Source organism: Mixophyes fleayi, chromosome 4, assembly GCF_038048845.1.
Source record: "Mixophyes fleayi isolate aMixFle1 chromosome 4, aMixFle1.hap1, whole genome shotgun sequence".
Lineage (NCBI taxonomy): Eukaryota > Metazoa > Chordata > Amphibia > Anura > Limnodynastidae > Mixophyes > Mixophyes fleayi.
In genome coordinates this window covers 19,742,447-19,755,744 of record NC_134405.1, presented here as the reverse complement: position 1 = coordinate 19,755,744, position 13,298 = coordinate 19,742,447, and the positions used below count along the sequence as shown (strand labels likewise).

The following is a 13,298-nucleotide window of genomic DNA, read 5'->3' as shown; positions in this document are numbered from 1 at the left end:
TCCAGTGGTGCTGTGTCCTGTGCTCTGTGCTTCTAAGGGCATAGTTATTATTTCCCCATTATTCCCAAGTGTTTAAAATTTTTTAAAAAATTTATAAAAAAAAATACAAAACAATAAATTAAAAAAAAATTAATTACAACCAAATTTGCAAAACCAATCCTGCAGTATAAGCCCATTAGTACTGCAATATTACCAAGTTCACACATTCAACAGTAAAAGTCCAGTGGTGCTGTGTGCTGTGCTCTGTCAATTTTGAGTTCAGTGGTGCTGCTGGGTCCTGTGCTGTGTCCTGTTCAGTCCAGTGGTCCAGTGGTCCTGTGTCCTGTGCTCTGTGCTTCTAAGGGCATAGTTATTTCCCCATTATTCCCAAGTCTTTAAAAAAATTAAAAAAAGTTATAAAAAAAAATACAAAAAAATAATTAAACAAAAATTAATTACAACAAAATTTGCAAAACCAATCCTGCAGTATAAGTCCATTGGTACTGTCTGCAATATTACCAGGTTCACACATTCTGCAGTATCTTGTGCTACATATAATGGAGACCAAAAATTTGGAGGATAAAGTAGGGAAAGATCCAGACCCACTTCCTCCTAATGCTGAAGCTGCTGCCACTAGTCATGACATAGACGATGAAATGCCATCAACGTCGTCTTCCAAGCCCGATGCCCAATCTCCTAGTACAGGGCATGTAAAATCCAAAAAGCCCAAGTTCTCAAAATAACCCAAAAAGAGAAACTTAAAATCATCTGAGGAGAAACGTAAAGTTGGCAATTTGCCATTTACGACACGTAGTGGCAAGGAACGGCTTAGGCCCTGGCCCGTGTTCATGACTAGTGGTCCATCTTCACCCAAGGATCTTAGCCCTCCTCCTCCTCCCCCCCTACAAAAAATTGAAGAGAGTTATGCTGTCAGCAACAAAACAGCAAACAACTCTGCCTTCTAAAGAGAAATTATCACAAATCCCCAAGGCGAGTCCAAGGGTGTTGGTGGTTGTCAAGCCTGACCTTCCCATCACTGTACGGGAAGAGGTGGCTCGGGAGGAGGCTATTGATGATGTAGCTGGCGCTGTGGAGGAACTTGATGAGGAGGATGGTGATGTGGTTATTGTAAATGAGGCACCAGGGGGGGAAACAGCTGATGTCCATGGGATGAAAAAGCCCATTGTCATGCCTGGTCAGAAGACCAAAAAATGCACCTCTTCGGTCTGGAGTTATTTTTATTCAAATCCGGACAACCAATGTATGGCCATATGTAGCTTATGTAAAGCTCAAATAAGCAGGGGTAAGGATCTTGCCCACCTAGGGACATCCTCCCTTATACGTCACCTGAATAACCTTCATAGTTCAGTGGTTAGTTCAGGAACTGGGGCTAGGACCGTCATCGGTACAGGGACACCTAAATCCCGTGGTCCAGTTGGATACACACCAGCAACACCCTCCTCGTCAACTTCCTCCACAATCTCCATCAGATTGAGTCCTGCAGCCCAAGTCAGCAGCCAGACTGAGTCCTCTCCAATACGGGATTCATCCGAGGAATCCTGCAGCGGTACGCCTACTACAGCCACTGCTGCTGTTGCTGCTGTTAGTCGGTCATCTTCCCAGAGGGGAAGTCGTAAGACCGCTAAGTCTTTCACAAAACAATTGACCGTCCAACAGTCGTTTGCCATGACCACAAAATACGATAGTAGTCACCCTATTGCAAAGCGTATTACTGCGGCTGTAACTGCAATGTTGGTGTTAGACGTGCGCCCGGTGTCCGCCATCAGTGGAGTGGGATTTAGAGGGTTGATGGAGGTATTGTGTCCCCGGTACCAAATCCCGTCGAGATTCCACTTCACTAGGCAGGCGATACCAAAAATGTACAGAGAAGTACGATCAAGTGTCCTCAGTGCTCTAAAAAATGCGGTTGTACCCACTGTCCACTTAACCACGGACATGTGGACAAGTGGTTCTGGTCAAACGAAGGACTATATGACTGTGACAGCCCACTGGGTAGATGCATCGCCTTCCGCAGCAACAGATGCATCAGTAGCAGTATCTACAAAATGGCTGCTCGTGCCAAGGCAGGCAACATTGTGTATTACAGGCTTTAATAAGAGGCACAACGCTGACAACATATTAGAGAAAGTGAGGGAAATTATCTCCCAGTGGCTTACCCCACTGAGACTCTCATGGGGATTTGTGGTGTCAGACAATGCCAGTAACATTGTGCGGGCATTAAATATGGGCAATTTCCAGCACGTCCCATGTTTTGCCCACACCATTAATTTGGTGGTGCAGCATTACCTCAAGAGTGACAGGGGTGTGCAGGAGATGCTTGCGGTGGCGCGCAAAATTGCTGGACACTTTCAGGATTCAGCCAGTGCCTACCGCAGACTAGAGGCACATCAAAAAAGCATGAACCTGCCCTGCCATCACCTCAAACAAGAGGTTGTGACGCGCTGGAACTCCACCCTCTATATGCTGCAGAGGATGGAGGAGCAGCAAAAGGCCATTCAGGCCTACACAGCCACCTACGACATAGGCAAAGGAGTGGGGATGCGCCTGAGTCAAGCGCAGAGGAGACTGATTTCCGTGTTGTGCAAGGTTCTCCAGCTGTTTGAACTTGCCACACGAGAAGTCAGTTCCGACACTGCCAGCTTGAGTCAGGTCATTCCCCTGATCAGGCTGTTGCAGAAGCAGCTGGAGAAAGTGAGGGAGGAGCTGGTAAAGCATTGCGATCCAACAAAGCATGTAGCTCTTGTGGATGTAGCCCTTCGTACGCTTTGCCAGGATCCGAGGGTGATCACTCTTTTAAAGTCAGAGGAATACATTCTGGCCACCGTGCTCGATCCTCGGTTTAAAGCATATGTTGTGTCTCTGTTTCCGGCGCACACAAGTGTACAGCGCTGCAAAGACCTTCTGGTCAGGAGATTGTCCTCTGAAGAGGACCGTGACATGCCAACAGCTCCACCCTCATTTTCTTCCACATCTATGGCTGCGAGGAAAAAGCTCAGTTTTCCTAAAAGAGCCGCTGGCGGGGATGCTGATAACATCTGGTCCGGACTGAAGGACCTGCCAACCATTGCAGACATGTCTACTGTCGCTGCATTGGATGCTGTCACAATTGAAAAAAATGGTGGAGGATTATTTTGGTGACACCATCCAAATAGACATGTCAGACAGTCCATATTGTTACTGGCAGGAAAAAAAGGCAGTTTGGAAGCCCCTGTACAAACTGGCTCTATTTTACCTGAGTTGTCCCCCCTCCAGTGTGTACTCGGAAAGCGTTTTTAGTGCAGCGGGGAACCTGGTCAGTGAGCGGCGAAGGAGGTTGCTTCCTCACAGCGTTGAAAAAATGATGTTTATAAAAATGAATAATCAATTCCTCAATGAAGTACAGCACTGCCCTCCAGATAGTACAGAGGGACCTGTGGTTGTGGAGTCCAGCGGGGACGAATTGATAATGTGTGAGGAGGAGGAAGTACACACTGTAGGGGGAGAGGAATCAGAGGTTGAGGATGAGGACGACATCTTTCCTCAGTAGAGCCTGTTTAGTTTGTACAGGGAGAGATGAATTGTTATTTTGGTGTGGGGGCCCAAACAAACCATTCATTTCAGCCATAGTTGTTTGGTAGGCCCTGTCGCTGAAATGATTGGTTTGTTAAAGTGTGCATGTCCTATTTCAACAACATAAGGGTGGGTGTGAGGGCCCAAGGACAATTCCATCTTGCAACTATTTTTTTGGCATTATGTGACCAATCAACAGTCGTTTGCCATGTTCAAAAGTAAAACAAAATGTCAACAAATTACAAAAATGTAATCAAAAGTTAAATGCCCTGTTATTATTTAAAACAAGAGGTTTTGACGTGCTAGAATTATTGTAGTGTTAATATGTTATAAACACTACACTTGGAACTTGGAGGAGGTATTGTGGGCCAGGTATCAAATTTAGTACCGGAGCCACCCCACTACACAGCCCACAATTTTTTTTTTTGGAAATTCAGACCCGTGGAGGGTTTTTTATTAATTATATTGTGGTGACCACTCCTCTACGCAGTCCAGATACATTTATTGGTGCGAATCATACAAGTTCAGGGTTTTTAAATTATATTGTGGTGACCACTCCTCTACGCAGTCCAGATACATTTATTGGTGCGAATCATACAAGTTCAGGGTTTTTAAATTATATTGTGGTGACCACTCCTCTACGCAGTCCAGGTACATTTATTGGTGCGATTAAGACCAGTTGATGGTTTTCTTATTATATTGTGGGGACCACTCCACTACGCAGTCCAGAAAGATACCTCGTTGCAACGTTTTGGACTAATAACTATATTGTGAGGTGTTCCGAATACACGGTAAATTAGTGGAAATGCTTGTTATTGAATGTTATTGAGGTTAATAATAGCGTAGGAGTGAAAATAAGCCCAAAAACTTGATTTTTGAACTTTTTATGCTTTTTTAAAAAAAAATCCGAATCCAAAACCTTAAATCCGAACCAAAACCTTTCGGCAGGTGTTTTGCGAAACAAATCCGAACCCAAAACATTGCGGAAATCCGAATCCAAAACACAAGACACGAGACACCAAAAGTCGCCGATGCACATCCCTAATTTTAAGTAAGGAGGTCGTGTTTCATTATATTTCCCAGCAACTGGCTTCCCTCTGGCAAATTCAGCAACTCTGTAAAATGTAAAGGTTCTGGCAACAATTCAACATATTGGTGTCCATGTAGTGTATGTGTACATATCCAACACTTAGTATAATTGCTCGTCCTATCATACCAATGTACACATTTTCAGGTTATTACAATATTGACATATACATATTTCAGTTGACAGTCTCACATTACAATCTTCAGGTTCATCTCCAATAACTTATCTTTTAATTCTACCTTATATGTGTCATTATTGTATGTGTTATTAGTTATGAGTAGAATGAATGATGAAGACAGTTCTGATTCTCTATTTTTACGACTACATGCCCCCATTTCCTCAAAACCACTACCGGATCTTACCATCAGGTCCTCAAAAAGAAATGTCCATAAACAAAAATAATATAAGGTATAACAATAAAAAAAAGGATCATTCCTATAGCGGTGACAACAATAATAAGGATATTTTCCTTTGACTTCTGGGTCAGATTCTTCTTCCCAAACCACATCTTTGTCCAAGTCCTGAAACAAAATTGTTATATTTGGTTCCAAAACTTTATTAGTCTCTGAGTCTCTCCAGCTCACTGTCGAATCGACCACCTTCTTGCAGCGGGATATGTGAATCCAAGTATCTATTTCAACAACTTTCAATGCTATGGTTATTCCCATTGATCTGTCAAATAACAAGAACATAAAAAAATTTCTTACCATAACATTTTCCTGGTTGTATATACTGACAGTTCTCAATAGGCATTTGTAGTACAATCAGCTTCAAAGTCTCTTGATTTTGTAACTGCTTACTCATCTCATTCAGGTACTTAATAGTTACTGTCCAACGATGCACACCTCCCATTGTGCAGTCTCTGTTCCCTGATGCACACCTCAACCTGCGCAGTCTCTGTACATAGATGCACAGTTCTCCTCTTGCACAGTCTCTGTCCCCTGCTTCACATGTCCTCCTGCGCAGGCTCTGTCCCCCGAGGGATACCTCCTCTTGTGCAGTCTCTGTTCCCTAATGCACACCTCCTCCTGCGCAGTCCCTGTCCATCGATGCACAGTCCTCCTCTTGCGCTGTCTTTGTCCCTCGATGCAAACCTCCACCTGCTGCGTAATCTCTGTCCATTGATGCACACCTCCTCTTACGCAGTGTCTGTCCCCCTATGCACATGACCTCCTGCGCAGTTTGTGGTCCCCAATACACACCTCCTCCTGCCAAGTCTCTATCACCGATGAACACCTCCCATTGCATAGTCTCTGTCCCCAGATGAACTCCTCCTCCTGCGCAGTCTCTATCCCCCGATACACACCTACTTTTACACAGTCTCTCTCCCCCGATGCACACGTCCTCCTGCGCAGTCTCTGTCCATCGATGCACACCTCCTCTTGTGCAGCACACCGCCTCTTGTGCAGTCTCTATTCCCCGATGCACACTTCCTCCTGCGCAGTTTGTGTCCCCGATGCACACCTCCTCCTGCGCAGTCTCTGTCCCCCGATGCACATCTCCTCTTGTGCAGTCTCTGTCCCCAGATGCACACGTCCTCCTGCACAGTTTGTGTCCCCCGATGCACACCTACTCCTGCCAAGTCTCTGTCACCGATGCACAGCTCCCATTGCGCAGTCTCTGTATCCCGATGAACTCCTCCTCCTGTGCAGTCTCTGTCCCCGATGCACACCTCCTCCTGTGCAGTCTCTGTCACCGATGCACAGCTCCTGTTGCGCAGTCTCTGTCCCCCGATGTACTCCTCCTCCTGTGCAGTCTCTGTCCCCGATGCACACCTCCTCCTGCGCAGTCTCTCTCGCCGATGCACACCTCCTCCTGCGCAGTCTCTCTCCCCCGATGCACACGTTCTCCTGCGCAGTTTGTGTCCCCCGATGCAAAACTCCTCCTGCGCAGTCTCTGTCCATCGATGCACACCTCATCTTGCGCAGTCTCTGTCCGCCGATGCACACGTCCTCCTGCGCAGTTTGTGTCCCCCGATGCAAAACTCCTTCTGCGCAGTCTCTGTCCAACGATGCACACCTCCTCTTGCGCAGTCTCTTTCCCCTGCTTCACACGTCCTCCTGCGCAGTTTGTGACCCCTGATACACAACTCTTCTTGTGCAGTCTCTGTCGCCCGATGCATAACTCCTTCTAGTGCAATCTCTGTCCATCGATGCTCACCTCTCTCGCGAATGTCCTTTTGGCTGCGCTGGAAATGGTGTCAGCTGTAAATGATACACCGGCAGCTGCGCTGGGCATGGCGCCATCTGTCCGTTGTACATGTGTTTGAGTCCCGCTGGACTGGGCATGAACTCTGCAATGTCCATCCATAGGTGCCCTACTGGGCGTGGTATTGGCTCCTGTGGTGCTATGTCTTCTTGCGTGACTGCATAGCTATCCGACCTCCGACGACTGTCGCGATTGCAACAATGGCTACCCTCGTCCTGCTGATAAATGAGCCTTGGTGGTGAACGATACACTGGGGGCCTTCCGGACATTTGCAATCTTTCATAGAGGTGCGCAGGCAAGCCTTGATTCCTTGATGCTCCGTGATAGCCTACATAACGGTCGTCTGCCTGCATTAGTGTATATCTTGTGGATGCAAAGGGTGTTGATTTGGGGTGCCGGTCACATAGCTGTGTTGGCATCATACATGCCCATGAGCCTGGTGTCTCTGCATTGTAAAGGTACCCCTTTCGGCACTGCCCCCTGAGAATGGCTGATGGTGTGCTTCCTGCTGCTGAGAGTGTACTATTTGCTTGGGACGCTGGTATTAAGGATAAACTTAATTGCTGCAGCCCCCCAGAATCACAATCCTCCTTCTCTGCAACTGCAGTCCCTGCTTGTACATTCTGCCTAATGCAAGTCTCATTGGAATCAGCAGCCACACTCGCCCCTTTTTGTTGCTTGGCAATCCTGCTTTTCTTCCTTTGTTGTATTGCTGCTTGTCCTGCATTCAATTTCTTTCCCCTTTTAGTTTTCCTGCTTTGCTTTTGCTTTGAATGTTTTTGACTCTTCTCCAGCACCGTATCTGCAGCCTCACTGAAACCATGTGACTCCACGATCAAGCTGCCTGGCTGCAAGCTGGGCTGAATCTGATCACTCTCCTCGCTTTGGAGGGATCCTATTTCTTGCTGGTCGGTGCTCCATGCTTCCACAGTATCTGTGCAGGTGGGCAACACACAGATCCCACGTGCAGGCTGCAAACGATTCTGTATATGTGCGGATAGGAAAAAACACAGCTCCCACTTGCAGACTGAAAACGATTGTACCCACTTCCTCCCCCTTCTCCTCTTAATACCCTCGCTCCGTCCCACCTCTTGACCTGCACCCACCTTTCCCTGAGTGGCTGCCTGCTCCACTCAGGTGTGAAATGCAGGACGGACTTCCCTGTCCCCCCCCCCCCCTTCTACCTTCATGCTTCTCACGTTTGCCACCTGGGATCCACCCCCCCCTTATCCCTCTTCGGCGCCTGAGATTCCCTCTATCACACATTTTACAGTGTATTTCTTTCGTTATTCTGTGTGATTTGCAAAAGTACACAATGAAGTTGCTTTTCGTTTTGTAATCTGCTATTTCACAGCATAATCTTTGTCATTTGCACAGATGGGTCCTCCCCTGGAGACAGTTTTAACACCCCTAGAGGAGCGTGCAAGTGCAGCAATTTCGATTGTTGGGGTGGGCGACATAGACACTGGCTCTAGCCCAGCCCGAACAGGAGAGCACTCTCCCCTAGGTACATGATGAGTTTCATTATTTAATGTCTGTTAATGTTTGTGTCTGTGTCTGCACCTGTGTCAACTCTCAGGATGTGTCTTCTGTAAAACTTTAGTGGCACAATGTGTTTGCCTATCACATAGTAGGAAATGAAATGTAGACACTGAAGACAAAATGTCTTAATATGTTTGACTTTTAGAAAAAGGTAGCAACATATGTGCCTATGTCTGCTTTGTGGACTGTCAAGGCCTGTTAGCAAATTGCATGGAAGCTTACACTCTACCAACGCTACATCACGCCTGGCTAAAAGTGTTTACAAATAAAATCTTTAGCGTTACTGATTGGATTTAATATCTTCTTGTTTCTTTTACTCTATCTACAGATTGTGAAGACCAGGCTGCTCCAGAGGTGCAGGAGGAAGTTGCCCGTGATGTGGAGGAGCCTCAGAGGGATGAGGCTGAACTTGCAAGGGTGCAGGCACTCTCACTCGCATCCCAAAGATTTGAAGACGCCACTGTATCACAGAACGCTCACCTTGCCCAAATAGTGAGCACACACACCACCCAAATGGATACTCTAAACACCACAATGTCTAATATAGCAACACTCCTGGGTGATCTCTTGCATGCCTACTCCCAACGCACCTCTGACACATTACCTTTATCCATTTCAGACTATTCATTCCCCAGCCCCCAACCCCAGTCATCTGTTCCTTCCTCCCTCCCTGGTCCGTCTGTTGTCTCCCCCTTCCCTGGTCCGTCTGTTGCCTCCTCCCTCCCTGGTCCGTCTGTTGTCCCCCCCCTCCCTGGTCCGTCTGTTGCCTCCCCCCTCCCTGGTCCGTCTGTTGCCTCCCCTCTCCCTGGTCCGTCTGTTGCCTCCTCCCTCCCTGCTCCGTCTGTTGCCTCCTCCCTCCCTGCTCCGTCTGTTGCCTCCCCCCTCCCTGGTCTGTCTGTTGCCTCCTTCCTCCCTGGTCTGTCTGTTGCCTACCCCCTCCCTGGTCTGTCTGTTGCCTCCCCCCTCCCTGGTCTGTCTGTTGCCTCCTCCCTCCCTGGTCTGTCTGTTGCCTACCCCCTCCCTGGTCTGTCTGTTGCCTACCCCCTCCCTGGTCCGTCTGTTGCCTCCTCCCTCCTTTCCCCGTCTGTTCCCTCTTCCTTCCTTGAACCGACCCTAGCCCGTCTTTATTCTATGTGCTATGCACAGGCTTTTTCCACCCCTCTTGTCCTGCCCCCTGCCACTCCCCTTGTCCAGCCCCCTGCCAACCCCCTTGTCCAGCCCCCTGCCAACCCCCCTGGCCATGACTTTGCACCTTCACAGCGTCGGACACATTCTGCTCCCCTTGTGAGTTTGGATGCTTCCTCTGACTCTTCCACATCACGGGTAACCAGAAGTCACACCCGTCGTTCAGAAAGAATCCCTTTTAAGAAGCAAAAAAAAAAATGATTTTGGTTTTATTTTACTTTTGTATTTTCTTTTCATTTTATTTAAGTTGTACCCCAAAAAAAAATTTGGTTATGTGTATATTAAATGTTATAATCATACCAAAACTATGTGGGTGTAATTTTGTTATAGCATATTTTATGATGGTTGGTAAAAATCTATACTTTTTAATCTCTAAGGACATTGTTATCTCAGAACACTGAGGGCTAGATTTACTAAGCTGTGGGTTTGAAAAAGTGGGGATGTTGCCTATAGTAACCAATCAGATTCTACCTGTCATTTTGTAGAAGGTACTAAATAAAAGAAAGCTAGAATCTGATTGGTTGCTATAGGAAACATCCCCACTTTTTTAAACCCGCAGCTTAGTAAATCTAGCCCCAAGTGTCATCTTGGGCCTGATTCATTAAGGATCTTAAATTGAGAAGTATCGTATTAAAGTCTCCTGGCCAAAACCATGTTACAATGCAAGGGGTGCAGAATAGTATTCTGTTTTGCACACAAGTTAAATACTGACTGTTTTTCATGTAGCGCACAAATACTTCATAGCTTATTTGTACACTGAGATTGAAAGGTGATATTTGTGTGCTAGATGAAAAAACAGTCAGTATTTAACTTGTGTGCAAAACAGAATACTATATTGTAACATGGTTTTGTCCAGGAGACTTTAATAAGATACTTCTCAATTTAAGATCCTTAATGAATTAGGGCCCTTATGTCTATCTCTAAACTTCAGTCTTTGACCACTATTTAGTGGTGTCGTACATGACAACGCAGCCATGCATGACATTCATTTCTCCATAGTCAACACATTGCTAAATATTTAATGTAAACATGGCTTGGATCTGCAGATTAAAGCTCTAAATGTCAGCACACATGTACATCTCCTCCTGGATGTCCTCTCGATTCCTCAAACTTAACCTCGCCAAAACTGAACTCATAGTCTTTCCTCCCCCTCACACCTCGCCCCCTTCTGACCTCTCTATCACTGTCGACAACACCTCTATCTCCCCTGTCCCCCAACTTCGCTGCCTCGGTGTCATCCTCGACTCCTCTCTCTCCTTTGGCCCCCACATTCTCTCTCTTGCTAAATCCTGCCGCTTCCAGCTGCGTAACATCGCTCGCATCCGGCCCTTCCTCTCCCAAGATGCCACCAAATGCCTTATCCACTCTCTGATCATCTCCCGCCTGGACTACTGCAACCTCCTCCTCACTGGCCTACCCCACTCTCATCTCTCTCCCCTTCGATCTGTACTTAATGCAGCCACTAGGCTCATCTTCCTTTCTCGCCGCTCCTCTTCTGTCTCCCCCCTCTACCAAACCCTTCACTGGCTCCCCTTCCCCTACAGAATCCTGTTCAAGCTCCTCACTCTTACATACAAGGCCCTCGCCAACTCCACTGCACCCTACATCTCCACCCTCCTCTCTATTCATGCTCCATCCCGCCCTCTCCGTTCTGCCAATGACCGTCGCCTCTCTTCCCCCCTGATCACCTCCTCCCACGCGCATATCCAAGACTTCGCCCGCGCTGTCCCCCTCCACTGGAACAAGCTCCCTCCCTCCATCAGAACTTCCCCTAATCTGTCCAGTTTCAAACAAGCTTTAAAAACCCACCTTTTTCTTAAAGCCTTCCAGTCTCCCACTTAACTTCCTACCTTTTCTTCTGCCTCTTCCTCCCCCCTTATCCTTATCCTCCGTTCCTCCATCTCTCCCCCGTGTCTCTCTGTCTGTCTACCCCACCCCTTAGATTGTACGCTCCTTTGAGCAGGGTATTCTCTCCTCCTGTCTTCACCACTGTTAACTCTGCTCTCCAGCTACTTAGCCCTCCTCCTTGAGGACCCTCTTTCCCGCGTCCCCTCTCGCTCCCTCCTCTCCCCTCTAGGGGTCTCCCTGTCATCCGTGCCTTCCCTCTTGGACTCCGTCATTGGCGGACCTTCCCCTCTCCCCTCCTCCGCCCCTCTAGCGGTGCTTTGAGCTCACTGAGTTACTGTGATTATTGTTTACTGTACTGTGCTGTCTCACCTCGTATTGTAATCTCGTTTGTCCCTGTACGGCGCTACGGACACCTAGTGGCGCCCTATAAATAAAAAATAATAATAATAATAATAATAACATCACTAATCAGGTTTTTAAATCTCTTAACATTTAAACTAGCATCATGTGAATGGCAGCCATAATAGGTGCATTTTTAACATATCTCATACTGGGTAATGGCTTCCAAAAGCAGACATAGTTTACCCCAGTTGCAGTGTCTCTTGGTTAGTGTGAATAAATGGGGCCTAGCAAAGCATTTAACACCTACAGCATTCCTTACTAGGTAGGAAAATACCTCCAGCCAAGGATATTTGCCTATTTTAATAAGTTACCTCTCAATAATGTGACAATTCACAGGTTCAAATGCAACCAAAGGACTAGTTTAATTTATTCTAGGTATGCACCAAGGTCAGGATTATTACCTTCAAATATGTACCGGCCTTTTAGAATAGTGCTAATGCACAGTGGCTGGCACACCGCCAGCGCTTCACCAAACCACTTAGATCAATGGTCATTCCTGTCCTTATTGCAATAGGCACATATTTGGGAAAACAACCTAAGGCTGAAGTGTTGTGTGAGCTGTTTGCTGTGTGTCTGGATAATAATGTTTTGTAATATAATACACAGGGAGGATTGGGAATTATTACCTCTGCCAAAGAACCACACCCTGTTATCCTAGTAAGTAGACAACACATTACTACCTACATCGACTAGTGATGGATGTCCAAGAGCTCATTTGTCTCAAACACTGAACTATCCAGTAGTGATGTAATAAATCACAATGGTCTGAGCCTGGCCAACCAGACCCAATATATACAATACGTCAGTTTGTATGGCTTTTTGTCCGAATATGGCCATTGTGTTTGTTTGCTTGTGGACACTTGTATGTATACACTTTTATAGAGCCCAGGTCAGTAGGCTGAAACTCCCCTACAGTAGTTGCTTTAAATAAAGCAAGGTCATGGTCATTGCAATTAAGGCCAACCTCATAAAATTGTAATTTAGGTATGTTTGATAATACACAGACAGTTACCCATTTAGCAAAAGCCTAAACTATGAAACTATCAACTATGAAGCCTCACAATACCATTAATACATTATCTACAATATCACCCAGACATTAAACAGTCAAAGGACTAATGTGTGCTAGGGCAGACACTCTTGGATGAGATGGGGAACCCAAAGAAAATTTTACATGGGGCCTTAATCTTAAAGGCACTAAAATTAAAGCGTTTATAAAATAAGTTTCCTCGCCCCAAACCATGTCAAAATGCAAGAGGTGCAAATGAGTAATCGGTTTGGCACATAAATTACATGACTGACTGTTTTAGCATGTAGCACACAAATAGAATCTTTTCTTTTCATTGTACAAATAAGGTATCAAGTATTTGTGTGCCTCCTGAAAAGCTAGTCAGTATTTAACTTATGTAAGAGTAACGTGATGTGTAACACTTTGAAAGTACTGGGGATTTCCTTACATTTGCTATCAGGGTGAAAC

The 13,298-nt window shown here is 46.3% G+C and overlaps 1 long non-coding RNA gene across 1 annotated transcript; it reads left to right on the top strand.

The window, feature by feature from the left end:
* The first annotated feature begins 7,641 nt into the window (after positions 1–7,641).
* Positions 7,642–9,876, top strand: LOC142149697 (uncharacterized). The gene is made up of 3 exons (XR_012690874.1): positions 7,642–7,786; positions 8,222–8,351; positions 8,715–9,876. It is a non-coding gene; the product is annotated as an uncharacterized LOC142149697 (long non-coding RNA).
* Positions 9,877–13,298: the final 3,422 nt, after the last annotated feature.